The sequence below is a fragment of the Somniosus microcephalus genome, unplaced genomic scaffold (assembly GCF_052327205.1).
Source record: "Somniosus microcephalus isolate GS21.2 unplaced genomic scaffold, FLI_Smic_1.0 unresolved_chr3, whole genome shotgun sequence".
Classification (NCBI taxonomy): Eukaryota; Metazoa; Chordata; class Chondrichthyes; order Squaliformes; family Somniosidae; genus Somniosus; species Somniosus microcephalus.
The window spans coordinates 8,030,717-8,048,235 of NW_028225181.1; positions in this window are offsets into that span (position 1 = coordinate 8,030,717).

Sequence of the window (17,519 nt, forward strand, 5' to 3'; positions counted from 1 at the left end):
CCCTCCCCACCCACACCTCCCCTCACCCTCTCTCTCTCCACCCTCCCCCCACCCTCTCTCTCTCTCCCCTCCCACCACCCCTCTCTCTCTCCCCCTCCCCCACCCTCTCTCTCTCTTCCCCTCCCCCCACCTTCTCTCTCTCTCCGCTCCCCCCCACCCTCTCTCCTCTCCCCTCCCCCCCCCACCCCTCTCCTCTCTTCCCTCTCCCCCACCCTCTCTCTCTCCCCTCCCCCCACCCCTCTCTCTCTCTCCCCCTCCCCCAACCCTCTCTCTCTCTCCCTCCCCCCCCACCCTCTCTCTCTCTCCCCTCCCCCCACCTCTCTCCCCTCCCCCCCACCCTCTCTCCTCTCCTCCCCCTCCCCCCAACCTCTCTCTCTCCCCTCCCCCCCACCCCTCTCTCTCTCTCCCCTCCCCCACCCTCTCTCTCTCCCCCTCCCCCCACCTCCTCTCTCCCCTCCCCCCACCCTCCTCTCTCTCCTCCCCTCCCCCCAACCTCTCTCTCTCTCCCCTCCCTCACCTCCTCCTCCCCCCCCCACCCTCTCTCTCTCCCTCCTCTCCTCCCTCCTCCTCCCTCTCACCACCTCTACACTAAAAAAATGAGCGAATCAGAGGAGCCGCAGCAGCTCCCGTGGCGCACTGAGAGCAACCTCTTCCAGATTCCCCCTAACACCAAAAAAAATGTAAAATATCGCTCAGGCAACAGCAGTTGAGAGCAAAACCAGAAACTCTTTTTGCTGACTGGTACAAAATTTTTTTACTCAGATCAGTCAGCGGCTTGGATCAAAGCAATAAACATACACTATCCCAGGGTTAAGCATGAAAAGAACCGCTAATGGGTCCAAACTGAAAATAAGGAAATCAGGGGGACCCTAATAGTGAAACCACGACTGTCAACATGTACGGTAACGGAACAATATTTGTGCAAGGCAACCTCGACGACTTTTGAAACGGCCTTCATGACACTGAATGAAATAATTGAGAGGGGAAGGAACAGCCCCAGGGTGACTAACAGGGAAAAAGTGACACACACTCCCCCCACCATTTACAACTCACCAGGAGTAAATCAGTCTGGTCAGGAGTGAGCAAGCCACACAGTTCTAACCAGACACTCACCCCGGGGCCCCACAGCCCCATGGTACAGTTGACCAGCCCCAGCGTAAATACCAGAGATGAAGCCACACACACTCCCCCCTACCACTTCCAGCTCACCAAGAGAAGAGCAGCCTAGCCAGGAAGTGAGTGAGCCCTCCAGCTCTGACCAGACACACACTCTGGGATCCCACAGCCAGATACAACTAAAGGAGAAATTTAACCAGCTGGAGACAGAGCTGGGTTAAACTTATAGAGGAGGTCTTTAAACTGAAAACCGACCAAGAAAACAGCATTTCAGCAATGAAGCATGAACAAAAGCAAGAGAGGGAGAGATACAGGAGAGAGCTGAATTTACTTGGGAACCAGATGAAAGAGCTGCAGAAAGACAAAGAGAGCCATAGGGGAGAGATAGCGCCATTAGCCCAGCAGCCAGAGGCTAGAGATAAGGCAGTGCAGAGCCCAACTGAACAGCTGCACTCTCACACTGAACAACAGCAGCAGACACACAATACAGGGGGAGCCACACAGACCGACCAGCATACTGAAACTCAGTCTGCCCCCACCACTGTGGAACAACAGGCGAGCCGCTCACAAGAGGAGCGCACACTCCAGACACGACCACCCAAGTCCAACACACAACCTATGAGTCCAGGCGAAAGCCACCAGCCAGTAAACACCAACAAGACTGACATCGTAATACTCATAGACTCAAATGGGAAATTTCTATGGGAAAAAAAGCTCTTCCCTAGACATAAAGTAATAAAGATCCGGTGCCCAACAACAGACAGAGCCCTGGAATGGCTGACCAAAACCCAATTAGGCTCCCCCCAACACATAATAATACACACTGGCACAAATGACCTAAAGGCCCAGCAGAAAAGGGTAGCAACATCGCTCGGATCAGTGATTGAGAAGGCAAGCAATACCTTCCCAAACACTAGAATCACTGTTTCCACACTATTGCCGAGAACAGACTTTAACAACAAAACAATCCATGAGATAAATGCCAGCATAGCAAGAGACTGTGAATTAAAACACAACGTGCACCTGGCCCAACACCCCACCCTCGATGTGGAATGTCTTCACGACCACGCCCATATCCACAGGAGGCGAATATCAGTCTTTGCTAAAGCCCTGAAGAACATCGCTTTTAAACGGGTCCATACCCAGACTCCAGGAGGACCCCCCCCCCGACCACCAGAGACCAGCGGGGTACAGACCAGGACTACTACAGAGACCACCACCACACCAACCGGGACCAGAGAGGATCCCCATGCACAACAACAATGTCGGACCTGCACCACTCCTGTCCTATAGGGGAACAGGACCGCCCCCAGCCAGACAGAGGGAGAGGTGCTCAGGGCATACGCAATACCTCAGGCAGAGACAATCCATTAAGAGACATAATGCAGACACGCAGCAGCTTCTACTTCCGCCTTATGGATCAGAAAAAAAATAAGGACTAGTTGCTAGAAAGAGTTGTAACCTATTAGTATCAGCATTTATAGACAATTGAAATGTTCTTTTTTCCCCCTATTTAGACACGACAAACACATATCATATTTTATCAAACTTAACATGAAGTCCTTATATATCTCAACCTGGAATATCCAAGGCCTACGCTCTTCTGTGCATGGCCTGAAGAGTAGGACCCCAGAGTTCCTAGATGAAATTAAAGATCTGGATATTATCTTTTTACAGGAAACTTGGTGTAGAGGAGAAGGACACACTGGCCATCCCCATGGGTACACAGAACTGGTGGTCCCCTCCAATAAATTGCCAGGAGTAACCCAGGGCAGAGACTCTGGAGGCATACTGATTTGATTTAAAACAGAGCTTAGGAATTGCATCAAATTTATAAAAAAGGGCAAAAACCACATATGGCTCAAAATTAAGAGGGGCATCATCTCTAACATGCAAGATGTTTTCATTTGCGCACTCTATATCCCCCCCAATGGAATCCCCGTACATTAAAGAGGACACCTTCTCCAACATTGAGAGGGAGATTATCCAATTCCAGGCCCAGGGGAACGTGTTGATCTGTGGTGACCTCAATTCAAGAACTGGCGAAGAACCAGACTTCAGCAATAATCAGGGGAACAACTACATATTCGGGAATGACCACTTCGATATCCCTTCCCATCCATATAGGCATAACTGCGACAAACAGACAAATGCTAACGGAAAACAGCTCCTGCAGCTCTGTCGAAGCCTGGGTCTGTACATTGTCAATGGTAGGTTCATGGGACACTCCCTAGGAAGATTGACCTATTGCTCACCTCTTGGCTGCAGCACCATAGACTATATGATTACAGATTTGGACCCATCCTCTTTCAGAGCATTCACAGTCAAACCACAAACAACACTGTCAGACCACAGTCAAATTACTGTGTATCTTAAAAGGACAGAAACAACCAACACAGAAACACAATCCAGTAAGCTGTACAACATCAAAAAATCCTACAGATGGGCCAAAAACAGCACGGAAAAATACCAGAAAGCAATTAGCAATCAATCAACTCAAGCTCTCTTGGACACCTTTCTGGAAAACATATACACTCACAATAAAGAAGGCGTAAACCGGGCAGTGAATAACCTAATTAATATTTTTGATAATTTGGCAACAATGTCAAACTTGAAAGTTCGCAAGAATAAACCCAAAACAAAACACTATGAAAAATGGTTTGACCCAGATTGCCATAACATGAGGAAAAAACTCAGAAAAATATCAAACCAAAAACACAGACAGCCAGAAAATGAGGAATTACGCCTTACTTATTGTCAGGCACTAACACAATACAAAAACACACTCAGAACCAAAAAAGAGCAGTATATTAAGAATACACTAAGCTCTATTGAGGAATCCATTGATTCCAATTGTTTCTGGGACAACTGGAATACATTACACAAAAAACAACACGACGAATTGGCCATTCAAAATGGAGACACGTGGGAAAACCATTTTGAAAAATTATACCAGAAAAACACACTAAGCCCAGAGAAATACCAAATATGCAAAAAACTGGAAAAGCTCGAATTGGTCATAAAAGATAACCAAAACCTGCTAGACCCCGTAATAACTGAAAAAGAGCTATTTGAAAAACTCAACGACCTGCGACCAGGAAAAGCTTGCGGTGCAGATGGCATCCTAAGCGAGATGATTAAACACACGGACGATAAAATGAAATTGGCTATCCTAAAACTCTTCAACTTGGTTCTGAGTGTCGGTCACTTCCCTGATATCTGGAACAAAGGACTCATAACGCCCATATACAAAAGTGGAGACAAAGTTGACCCAAATAACTATTGAGGCATCTGTGTAAACAGTAACCTGGGGAAGGTATTCTGTAGTATCATAAACAAAAGACTTATAAACTTCCTTGAGGAGCACAATGTCTTGAGTAAAAGCCAAATTGGATTCCTACCAAACTATAGAACATCAGATCATATCTTCACCCTACAGACCCTAATTGACAAACATGTTCATCAAAACAAAAGCAAAATTTTTGCCTGCTTTATAGATTTCCAGAAGGCTTTTGATTCCATCTGGCATGACAGTCTATTCTTGAAACTTATTGAAAGTGGTGTAGGGGGAAAAACATATGATGTAATTAAATCAATGTATACAAACAATAAATGTGCAGATAAAATTGGAGACAAACAAACAAAATACTTCCCACAGGGGCGTGGTGTGACACAGGGCTCGCCCATCTCACCGACGCTCTTTAATATTTACATAAATGAATTGGCAAAACTACTTGAACAATCTACAGCACCTGGCCTCACCCTATATGAATCCAAGGTTAAATTCCTCCTCTATGCAGATGACCTGGTTCTGCTGTCACCAACTAAGGAGCGTCTACAGCAGAACCTGGATCATAATCATAATCATAATCAACTTTATTGTCATTGTTAGTGCACAAGTTGCAGTACAATGAAATGTAGGCTTGCGGCTCCCAAGAGTGTACATTTAGATTAAGACATTTAAACATTCAACATTCATTTGGCTTGTAATACATTAACATAAACATAACCATAATAAAGTGCATTGGCAGATGTGCAGGCTTTAGAGTTTATTTGTGGAGTTCAGTAGGATGACAGCCCTGGGAAAGAAGCTGTTCCTAAATCTGGTCATTCGGGTGCGAATGCATCTGTAGCGTCTCCCAGATGGCAGGAGGGTGAACAGACTGTGGCCGGGGTGGGTAGGGTCTTTGATGATGGACCGTGACCTCCGTAAACAACGTTTCTGGTATATGTGCTCTATGGTCGGTAGCCGGGTGCCGGTAATGTGTTGGGCAGTTTTGACTACCCGCTGCAGGGCTTTCCGGTCATAGTAGCTACAGCTGCCATACCATACTGTGATACAGTTCGTCAGGATGCTCTCTATTGTGCAGCGGTAAAAGTTAGAGAGGATCAGGGGTGACAGGTTACATCCCTTCAGCCTCCTTAGGAAATATAGGCGCTGCTGGGCCTTCTTCACCAGAGAGGAGGTATTGAGGGACCAGGAGAGGTCTTCCGTGATGTGGACTCCGAGGAACTTAAAGCTGTCCACCCTTTCCACCACAGCCCCATGGATGTGGATGGGGGTGTGACTTCCGCCTTTAGACTTCCTGAAGTCCACAATGATTTCTTCGCTAGAGTCGTACTGTCAGACCTGGGCCCTGACAATAAACCCCCAAAAAACCAAAGTCCTTGTGTTCCAGCAAAGATCCAGACATCAGGGACCCAGAATAAATTTCACACTAGGAACAACTAAAATTGAACAAACCACGAACTACACATACTTGGGCTTAAAAATCAGTTCTCCGGGAAATTTTCATCTGGCTGTGAATGAACTGAAAGAGAAAGCAAGAAGGGCTTTCTATGCCATTAAAAAATCAATCCAAATAGAAATCCCAATTAGCATTTGGCTCAAAATTTTCAAATCAGTAATTGAACCAATTGCACTCTATGGCAGTGAGGTGTGGGGACCGCTAACACAACAAGAATTTGCAAAATGGGACAAACACCCAATTGAGATCCTACATGCAGAATTCTGTAAAAGTATCCTCCGGACTCAAAGGAAAACCGTAAACAATGCATGCAGGGCAGAACTAGGCCAATATCCATTAATAATTACTATCCAAAAAAGAGCCACCAAATTTTGGAAATGCCTGAAAATGAGCAACCCCCACTGCTATCATTACGAAGCCCTGAAATGCCAAGAGAGGATCATAAAGAAGAATACCCTCAGTCAACTAGTCCTGGGACTCAGTGAAGTAACTACTAACACTACTAACAATAACCAGCCCCAGGACAGTGACATCGTATCGCAGAGAATTCGACCCAACACAATTGTCACTAAGCAAAAGGAAAAATACCTGTTATATTGGGCAGAAGCAGCAAAAACCCAAAACAAACTCAATTGCTACTTGGCCCTAAACATGGCTGAATACCTGACCATGGTAAAAGATAGCAAATTGAGACAAACCTTGACTATGTACAGACTTAGTGAGCATAGCCCGGCTATCGAAAAAGGCAGACACAGACAGACCTGTCTGACAAGAGAGGACAGGATATGCTCTCACTGCAGTCAGGGAGTGGTGGAGACAGAGATGCACTTCCTCACAGCTTGTGGAAAATATCAGGGCATAAGGGAGAATTTCTACCCAAAATTCACAAAAATATGCCCTGAATTCAGAAATTTGAATGACGACCAAAAACTCCCATACCTACGAGGGGAACAGAGAAATTGTGTAACCTTAGCGGCACACTATGTTACAGCTTGCCATAAACAGAGGGACAACCATTAAATCTAAGAAAAGAGTATATACAAATTATATGAATGTATATTTATACACTCAGGGGTATATCTGTTTATACACTGTATGGATAGATCTGCGTTTATGTGCTCAACCATAAATGTTTTTCGATGCTTTGGCAACATAAGATGTACCTTGTCATGCCAATAAAGCGATTTGAATTGAATTGAATTGAGAGGGAGAGAGACAGAGTGATAGAGGGACAGAGAGAGAGACAGAGAGAATCAGGGGGAGAGGGAGACAGAGAGAGAGTGAGAGGCAGCGAGAGAGTGAGACAGGGAGAGAGAGAGACAGAGAGAGAGAGAGGGAGACAGAGTGAGACAGAGAGTGAGACCCTATATGAATCCAAGGTTAAATTCCTCTTCTATGCAGATGACCTGGTTCTGCTGTCACCAACTAAGGAGGGTCTACAGCAGAACCTGGATCTGCTGGAGTCGTTCTGCCAGACCTGGGCCCTGACAATAAATCCCCAAAAAACCAAAGTCCTTGGGCTGGATTTTGCTAGGGCCGGGGAGACGGTATTGGAGGCGTGTGGGGGATAAAAATCACAAAACTGGCGTGCGGGCCCAAACCCGCCTCCACGCAATTTTCCTAAATTCGTGTCTGCTGTTCCCGACTCCGTCCTGCCTCCAGGAGGCGGGATAGGCCCTTAAGGCCCTTAACAAGCCCTCAATTGGCTCTATAATCCCAATTTCCTAACCAGTTGCAAGTTTAATCGTTGTCCCACGTGAAACACGCCTGGTGGGAAACACACATCTGAAATGTGGCGGGAGCACAACTGGCTTGCGGAGTAGCAGCTGCAGCTCAACCATTAAATGGCAGATTTGAACAGGCTTTAATTGCAGGTGGCATAACTTTGCTCTCTCAGGTCTGGGGGATCTTTCAGAAGGCAAACCCACAGCTCTGGAAGTTTGCAGCCTGACAACCATCTCCAGTGTGACCTCCTGGGAAACCCCTTTCGCCACCTTCACTGAGCACTTCCTCAACTGAGGCATCTACCAGAAGCATGGGAGCCATTTTTGTCCTGCCCTTCTGGATATTACATGAGGCCACCCAACAGCAGCAGCAACAACAGTTGCGCCAAGCTGCTGCTGCCCCACCTGAGGATGCACAGGCCAGAAGGGGCCAGCGCATGGAAGGCCGTCGGCGCAGGAGATACCCCCCAAACAGGGTCTACAGACGCAGGGTCAGCTACCTCAACATGTCTGAGCAGCAGTGCCAAAGGCGGCTCTGACTTTCGCGAGAGATAGTGGCTGACATCTGCGCAATGCTGCAGCAAGACCTGCAGCCCAGAGGAGCAGCTGGACACCCCTTATCAGTGGCCGTCAAAGTCACCATCGCACTCAACTTTTGCCTCAGGCTCATTCCAGGGATCAGCGGCAGGCATCAGCGGCATCTCCCAGGCGGCTGCACACACCTGCATCAAGTGGGTAACCAATGCCCTCTTTGCCATCGCGCACAATCACATCCATTTCACCAAGGATCGAGCAAGTGTCATGGCGAGAGCGGTTGGATTTGCTAATCTTGCAGGCTTTCCAAGGGTGCAGGGCATCGTTGATTGCACACATGTGGCCCTTAAGGCTCCCCACCGCAATCCTGGTATTTTTGTCAACCGCAAGGGCTTCCACTCCCTCAACGTTCAGCTGGTGTGTGACCACAAGAAGGAAATTTTGCATGTTTGTGCCAAGTACCCTGGCAGTTGCCATGACTCCTTCATACTGCGCCAGTCTACTGTGCCTCCACTATTCAGTCCGCCACACCAACTTAATGGATGGCTACTTGGAGACAAGGGCTATCCCTTGAGGACGTGGCTATTGACGCCGCTGAGGAGGCCAGCCAACGCAGCTGAGGAGAACTACAACTCCAGCCACCTTTCCACCAGAGTCATGATCGAGCAGACCATTGGTCTGCTGAAGATGCGCTTCAGATGCCTGGATAGATCAGGTGGAGCCCTGCAATACTCAGCAGCCAGGGTCTCCAGAATCGTTGTGGTTTGCTGTGTGCTTCACAACATGGCACAGCGTCATGGCTTGCAGATGGCCGAGGACCAAGTGGCTCCTGACATATCCTCCTCAGATGAGGAGGAGGAGGAGGGGGAGGAGGAGAGCGATGACGAACATCTTGCAGAGGCTCATCAACCAGCGGCAGCAGTGCGCGAGAACATTGTTGGCCGGCATGCAAGGAACGCGCTCATATTGGGCAGATTTGCTGAGCCTCGCCCATGAGGGACTATTGCCTCGCATCCTTTTACCTGAGCACTGACAATAGCCAGGAACCAGCTGACTTCTAGCGATGTGACCACCACACTGACCTCAAAGTGAAAGTCCCATTCGCGAAATGACACACGCCACAACTACAGCAGTAGCCAACAGATGATTTATTACCATTATTCTGATGGCTTTCAACCATAACACATTAAATTCCACCCGTGACTACCCTTGTGACTATTTGTGCAGTTTCTTTCTCTTACGCGTGCTCCTACGTAGTGGTTCCCCAGTGGCATCAGCAGATGTGGAGGCCCCTTGCTCACTTCCTTGCTGCTCCTGTCTGGACACCTTTGGCGGGCGTCCTCTGGGGTTGCGAGCCTGTAAGGGTTGCGCAACAGTCTGCTGCTCCTGCGGCTGTGCAGGGGTTGAGACGCCAATCTCACTTGGGTGCTGACTCAGGCGGGGCTCTGACCGAGGACTTGTCAGTGGCATGGAAGTTTGAGCGCTTGGAGAGGAGCCCCCACCTCCTTGTTTTCTGCCACCATCATCCCTCTCATGGGTCAGGTCCCCCTCAGCGCTTGCAAGTGGCGAGAGAGCACCTTGCTGCACATCAGGGGAGCCATGGGGACCCGTGTCGGGACTGGCAGTCCTTCTCAGAGGGACTGCCATGAAGGTCTGGTTTCTCTGTTCAATAGCTGCCCATCGCTCCTCCAGAGATGTCAGTCTAGTCTGAACACTCACCATGTTTTCAACACTCGCGCGACTTAACTCCTCCATGGCCGTAGCCAGCCTTTCCACGGAGGTTGCCATCCTTTCCGTGGTAATGCGTTGATGCGCCAATGACTCCACAAAGGCTCTGCTCATGTTAGCGACGGACTCCTCCATTCGCTCCACACTCGCAGCAACCCTGGAGACAAAACCTGCCAGAGACACCTGCATATTTTCCTGGAGTGCCATCACCGCTGATACTGTGGATGGACCCAGAGGCAGAGGGTCGACATGCAGCTGAGCCGAGCTGGGAGAGTGCTGTGCCCTCCGACTAGGACTCTCCACTGCTGTCCCTGTCTCCACCATCTGCTGAGGCTCACTTGTGAGCTGTGATACACCAGGTGACAACACTACTCTATGTCCCGAAGGTCCCACTGAGGTGTGAGTGTCTGCGCTGGTGCTGGGTGCGTTGCCTTCTGCTGACGCTGCACCCTCAGAGGTTGCAGCTTCCTCTGAGGAGTCTGGATGCTGAGGCTGAACCTCCTCCTGCGTCCTGGAGACGGGAGCTTGCGATGGTCCTGTGGGGGAGTAAAGGAAAGTGTCAGAGATGAGAGGCCAGGGTTACCTGCACAGTGCTTATTGCAGATGATCAGAGGTCCATCTGCTAGAGCTTCCAAGTCATTATCAGCGAGTCATGCAATGCAATTGAGAGAGTTGGAAAACTCTTCTGTCACCAGCTTGCTCTGCTGCACTGGTCTCTCCTTCCCCCACTTGTGTGTCGTCCTGGATGCCGACAATCTCCAGGATCGCCTCCTCCCATGGGGTCAGCTGGGCTAAGGAGGCTGCCCCTCCCCCTGTCCTGGCTCGCTCTCTTCGGTTGTGAGCTCTCTTTTCCTGCAATGGGGGAGACAAGTGGAGTTTGAGCGAGAATGAAGGAGTGAGTGTAGAGAATCGATGGCATAGATGCTTAGAAGGAGAGAAAGATGGAGTGAGATGGCAAGACCAAGGGCCCTCCCTATGTGATGTAAGTTGTTTTCATAGCATGACAGTGATAGGGAGTGTGAGGGCTGCATAGTCCATTAGTTAGGTGAATGTGACCATAGAGAGAGAGGGAGTGGGAAAGGGTGCATGGATGTCAGTGTCAAGTGGGATGTGAAGGAAGAGATTGGTAAAGCTGAGAGCTGGTGAGGAAAGGCAATGGGGATCAGATTAAGAGTGATGGGAACATCATACTCACTTTTCCAGTGCGCAGAAGGTCATGGAAGCGTTTCCGACACTGGATCCATGTTCTGCTGGTATTCGAGCTGGCGTTCACCTGCTCTGCCACCCTCAGCCACACAGCCTTGGTTTGCTGGGGTGGCTTCTTCCTCCCCGAGGAGGGGAAGAGCACCTCCCTGCTCTCTGTCGCTCCCTCCACCAATGCCTGGAGGGCTGCCTCGTCAAATCTGGGGGATGCCTTACTCCGATGTGTCGCCATGATTGATGATGGTAGCAGCAGCTGCCAGGGCCAGAAGCTTGGCAGTCTGCTGAAGTGAGCAAGGCTTGTGGAAGCCCTTAAATGAAGCAGCAGTGATGATGTCATCGGAGGCGAGCTTCCCACCTGAAAAGCTCTCCGGCTAGGGGTTCCCACACGTGGGGAATCAATTGGGCTATAAAATCAAAATTGCATCAATTTCCCACATCGTTCAGGATTCATGTGGGAAACATGAAATGTGGGGAACACGACTCCAACCCGCCCCCGTAGCAAAATCCAGCCCCTTGTGTTCCAGCAAAGATCCAGACATCAGGGACCCAAAATAAATTTCACACTAGGAACAACCAAAATTGAACAAACCACTAACTACACATACTTGGGCTTAAAAATCAGTTCTACGGGAAATTTTCATCTGGCTGTGAATGAACTGAAAGAGAAAGCAAGAAGGGCTTTCTATGCCATTAAAAAATCAATCCAAATAGAAATCCCAATTAGCATTTGGCTCAAAATTTTCAAATCAGTAATTGAACCAATTGCACTCTATGGCAGTGAGGTGTGGGGATCGCTAACACAACAAGAATTTGCAAAATGGGACAAACACCCAATTGAGATCCTACATGCAGAATTCTGTAAAAGTATCCTCCGGACTCAAAGGAAAACCGTAAACAATGCATGCAGGGCAGAACTAGGCCAATATCCATTAATAATCACTATCCAAAAAAGAGCCACCAAATTTTGGAAACACCTAAAAATGAGCAACCCCCACTGCTATCATTACGAAGCCCTGAAATGCCAAGAGAGGACCATAAAGAAGAATACCCTCAGTCAACTAGTCCTGGGACTCAGTGAAGTAACTACTAACACTACTAACAATAACCAGCCCCAGGACAGTGACAGCGTAACACAAAGAATTCGACCCAACACAATCGTCACTAAGCAAAAGGAAAAATATCTGTCATATTGGGCAGAAACAACAAAAACCCAAAACAAACTCAATTGCTACTTGGCCCTAAACAGACAATACAGCATGGCTGATTACCTGACCATGGTAAAGGATAGCAAACTGAGAAAAACCTTGACAATGTACAGACTTAGTGAACATAGCCTGGCGATCGAAAAAGGTAGACACAGGCAGACCCGGCTACCAAGAGAGGACAGGATATGCTCTCACTGCAGTCAGGAAGTGGTGGAGACAGAGATGCACTTCCTCACAGCTTGTAGAAAATATCAGGGCATCAGGGAGAATTTCTACCCAAAATCCACAAAAATATGCCTGGAATTCAGAAATTTGAATGACGACCAAAAACTCCCATACCTACTAGGGGAAGAGAGAAATTGTGTAACCTTAGCGGCACACTATGTTACAGCTTGCCATAAACAGAGGGACAACCACTAAATATAAGAAAAGAGTATGTAATGAAATGTGTTTGTCTTGCCTGTATTCGTTTTGCACTCATGTATATTACCCTCCCCCATAAGGTGTATAGTTTCACTTCCTCTTTCCTGACTAACCTGGAATGTTCCAGGTCTTGGCTCTTGGCTCCACCCCTGACTTCTCTTACATAAAAATCCCAGGATCTTTATGACTCATTCCTGCGAGCCAGTCAGTGTGTTGTGATGTTAGCTCTGATCTTAGTGATTAAAAGCCAACTTGTTAAAGTTTATAACTTCTAGTTTTGTGGTTATTGAAGGCACATCAGAGTATATACAAATTATATGAATGTATATTTATACACTCAGGGATATATCTATTTATACACTGTATGAAGAGATCTGTATTTTTTGTGTTCAACCATGAATGTTTTTCAATGCTTTGGCAACATAAGATGTACCTTGTCATGCCAATAAAGCGATTTGAATTGAATTGAATTGAATTGAGAGAGAGAGAGAGGGAGAGCGATGGAGAGAGTTAGGGAGAGAGGCAAAGAGAAAGAGGGCCAGAGAGAGACAGAGAGAAAGAGAGGGAGACAGAGATAGAGAGAGTTGCAGAGAGAGAAAATTCAACGAGACAAGAAACATATATTTTGACAAGCCCAGCCTTACAACCCCAGATTTCAAAGAATTGGATGACCTGTCAAAATTAAGAATAGTCCTGGGGGAGGGAGACAGACCATATCTTGGTGCCCAATATGTAACAACATGTCACAACCTGAGGAACATTGAGTGACTAAGGAGCACACCCATAGCATATATACGCTAAAAATGTTTAAATCAATACCGAATGCACCCAACGGCTGTTTTAAATTAATACTGAATGCACCCAATGAGGGTCAACGACTGTTTAAATTAATACTGTCTGTACCCAACGAGGGTCAAAAACGTTTGACACCTACAGAATGTTGGAAACCTGTACTTTTTGTTATGTAAGCTTTGGCAACATGGTTCCCTGTAAACTTTCATGCCAATAAAGCATTTGAATTGAATTGAATTGAATTGACAGACAGAGAGAGAGAGGGAGAGAGGGAAACAGAGTTAGACAGAGAGAGAGACTGAGAGTGACAGAGAAAGAGAGACACAGAGAGAGAGAGGGAGAAAGAGGAACAGAGTGAGACAGAGAGAGAGAGAGGGGAGAGAGGAGACAGAGAGTGAGAGTTACAGCGAGACAGAGTGAGACAGAGAGAGAGCTAGAGACAGAGAGAGAGTGAGAGAGATAGAGAGTGACAGAGAGAGAATGAGAGAGATAGAGAGTGACAGAGAGAGGGAGAGTGTGGGAGAGAGTTAGAGAGGCAGAGAGACAGAGCAATAGAGGGACAGAGAGAGAGAGACAGAGAGAATGAGGGGGAGAGAGGGAGACAGAGAGAGAGAGTGAGAGACAGCGAGACAGTGAGACAGAGAGAGAGAGAGAGTGAGAGAGATAGAGAGAGACAGAGAGAGAGAGAGAGAAAGGGAGACAGAGAGAGGGAGAGTGAGAGAGAGGGAGAGTGAGAGAGAGAGAGAGAGCAACATAAGAACATTAGAAATAGGAGCAGGAGTAGGCCATTCGGCCCTTCGAGCCTGCTCCGCCATTCAATGAAATCATGGCTGATCATCTGCCTCAACTCCATTTACCGGCCCTATCGCCATATCCCTTGATGCACTTCCTAGTCAGGAATCTATCGACTTCTGTTTTGAATATACCCAATGACTGAGCCTCCACAACCCTCTGGGGTAGAGAATTCCAAAGCTTCACCACCCTCTGTATGAAGAAATTTCTTCTCATCTCAGTCCTGAAGGCCTACCCTTTATCCTAAGGCTGTGGCCCCTGGTTCTAGACTCCCCAGCCAAGGGAAACATTCTCCCAGCATCCATCCTATCAAGCCCTGCAATAATTTTGTATGCTTCAATGAGATCCCCTCTCATTCTTCTGAATTCAAGAGAATACAGCTTTGTATCATCAGCAAATTTGGAAATGTTACATTTAGTTCCCTCATCCAAATCATTGATATAGGTTGTGAATAGCTGGGGCCCAAGCATCGATCCTTGTGGTAGCCCACTAGTCACAGCCTGCCATCCTGAAAAAGACCCATTTGTTTTCTTTGTTTTCTGTCTGTTAACCAATTCTCAATCCATGCTAGTATATTACCCCCAATTCCATGTGCCCTAATTTTGTTCACCAATGTCTTGTGTGGGACTTTATCGAAGGCCTTCTGAAAATCCAAATACACCACATTTCTCTGCTCCACTAGTTACATCCTCAGAGAACTCCAATAGGTTTGTCAAACAGGATTTCCATTTCATAAATCCATGTTGACTCTGCCCAAACTTACTATCAGTTTCTAAGTGCCCAGTTATTGCATCCTTTATAATAGATTACAGCATTTTCAGAACTACTGATATGAGGCTAACAGGTCTGTAGTTCTCCGTTTTCTCTCTCACTCCTTTCTTAAATAGCGGGGTTACATTTGCTATCCTCCAATCTGCAGGAACCATTCCAGAATCTACAGAATTTTGGAAGATGACAACCAATGCGTCCACTATCCCAATGGCCACCTCTTTCAAAACCCTAGGATGTAGGTCATCCGGTCTTTGAGATTTATCCACTTTTAGTTCCATTAATTTTGCTAGTACTGTTTTTTTACTTATAATAATTTCTTTATATTCCTCATTCTCGCCACACCCTTGGTTTTCTCGTATTTCCGTGAAGACAGAAACAAAGTATTTATTTAATTTCTCAGCCATTTCCTCATTCCCCATGATAAATTCTCTCGTCTCTGACTGTAAAGGACCTACATTTACCTTCACCAGTCTTTTCCTTTTCACATACTTTTACAATCCGTTTTTATATTTTTCACTTGATTGTGCTCATATTCCATTTTCCCTTTCTTTATCCATTTCTTGGTCCCCCTTTGCTGATTCAAAAAAGATCCCAATCCTCAGGCTGACCGCTTTTTCTGCCAACTTTATAAGCTTCCTCCTTTGACTTAATACTAGCTTTAATTTATTTTGTTAGCCATTTTTGGATCACTTTTCCTTTTGGGTTTTTATGCCCTAGAGGAATATATGTTTGTTGCAAATTATGCATTATTTCCTTGAATGTTAGCCATTGTATGTCCACCTTCATACCTTTTGGTGTAGTCTCCCAATCTACCATGGCCAACTTGTCCCTCATACACTTATAGTTTCCTCTGCTTAGATTGAAGAACTTAGTTTTAGATTGGACTACATCACTCTCAAACTTAATATAAAATTCAATCATATTATAGTCACTTGTCCCTAAAGGCCCCTTTACCACAAGATTATTGATTAACCCTTTCTCATTACACAGTACCAGATCCAGAATAGCCTGTTCCCTGATTGGTTCCTCCACATACTGATCCAAGAAACCATCTCACATGCATTCCAAGAATTCGTCCTCCACACCATTAGTGGTAATTTGATTTTCCCAGTTAATATGTAGATTAAAGTTCCCCATGATTACCGTCTTGCCCTTGTTACATGCACTTCTAATCTCTTGGGGGATACTGTGCCGTACATTACAACTACTGTTTAGTGGCCTATACACAAGTCCCAACAATGTTTTCCACCCTTTGCTGTTTCTTAACTCCACCCAAACTGATTCCAGTTCTACATCACGATCTGCCGAGCCAAGACCTTTTATCCGATCTCATCCCTTATTAACAGCGCTATGCCACCCCCTTTTCCTTTTTGTCTGTCCTTCCAAAATGTTGAGTACAATGGAACATTCAGTTCCCAGCTTTGGTTACCCTGCAACCATATCTCTGTAATGGCAATTACATCATACCCACTTACTTCTATTAGTGCCATTAATTCATCAACATGTTGCGAATGCTACGTGCATTTAGATAAAGTACCTTCAACTTTGCCTGTTTAATATTTTTCTGCATTTTGACCCTCTTTACTGCTGGCCTTTGTTTCTGCTCCCTACTAGTTTTGCTGACTACTTGTCTAACTTGCACTTCCAGCTTTGTTTCTCTCCTTTCTGGGCCAACACTTTGGTTCCCACCCAAACAAAATAGTTTAAATCCTTCTCAACAGCACTAGCAAACACACCTGCGAGGATACTGGTCCTGACAGAGAGAGGGAGAGCATGGGAGAGAGATAGAGAGAGGGAGAAAGACAGAGAGAGGGAGGGACAGAGCGAGAGAGAGAGATGGGGAGAGGGAGACACAGAGAGACAGACAAAGAGTGGGATAGATAGAGAGACAGAGAGTGAGAGAGAGAGAGAGGGACAGAGAGAGACAGAGACAGACACAGAGAGAGAAGAGAGAGGGAGATGGACAGAGAGAGAGAGAGAGAGAGACCAAGACAGAGGGAGAGAGGGAGAGGGACAGAGAGAGAGACAGAGAGAGAGACAGAGAGAGAGGGAGATAGAGAGAGAGAGAGAGAGGGAGGGACAGAGAGAGAGAGAGGGACAGAGAGAGAGAGACAGAGACAGAGAGAGAGGGAGAGGGACAGAGAGAGAGACAGAGAGAGAGAGAGAGAGAGAAGAGAGAGGGATGAGGGACAGAGAGAGAGACAGAGAGAGAGGGAGATAGAGAGGGAGAGAGCGAGAGGGAGGGACAGAGAGAGAGAGAGAGAGAGAGGGAGAGGGACAGAGAGAGAGACAGAGAGGGAGATAGAGAGAGAGAGAGAGAGAGAGAGGGAGGGACAGAGAGAGAGAGAGAGGGACAGAGAGAGAGAGACAGAGACAGAGAGAGAGGGAGAGGGACAGAGAGAGAGACAGAGAGAGAGACAGAGAGAGAAGAGGGCGGGATGAGGGACAGAGAGAGAGACAGAGAGAGAGAGACAGAGAGAGAG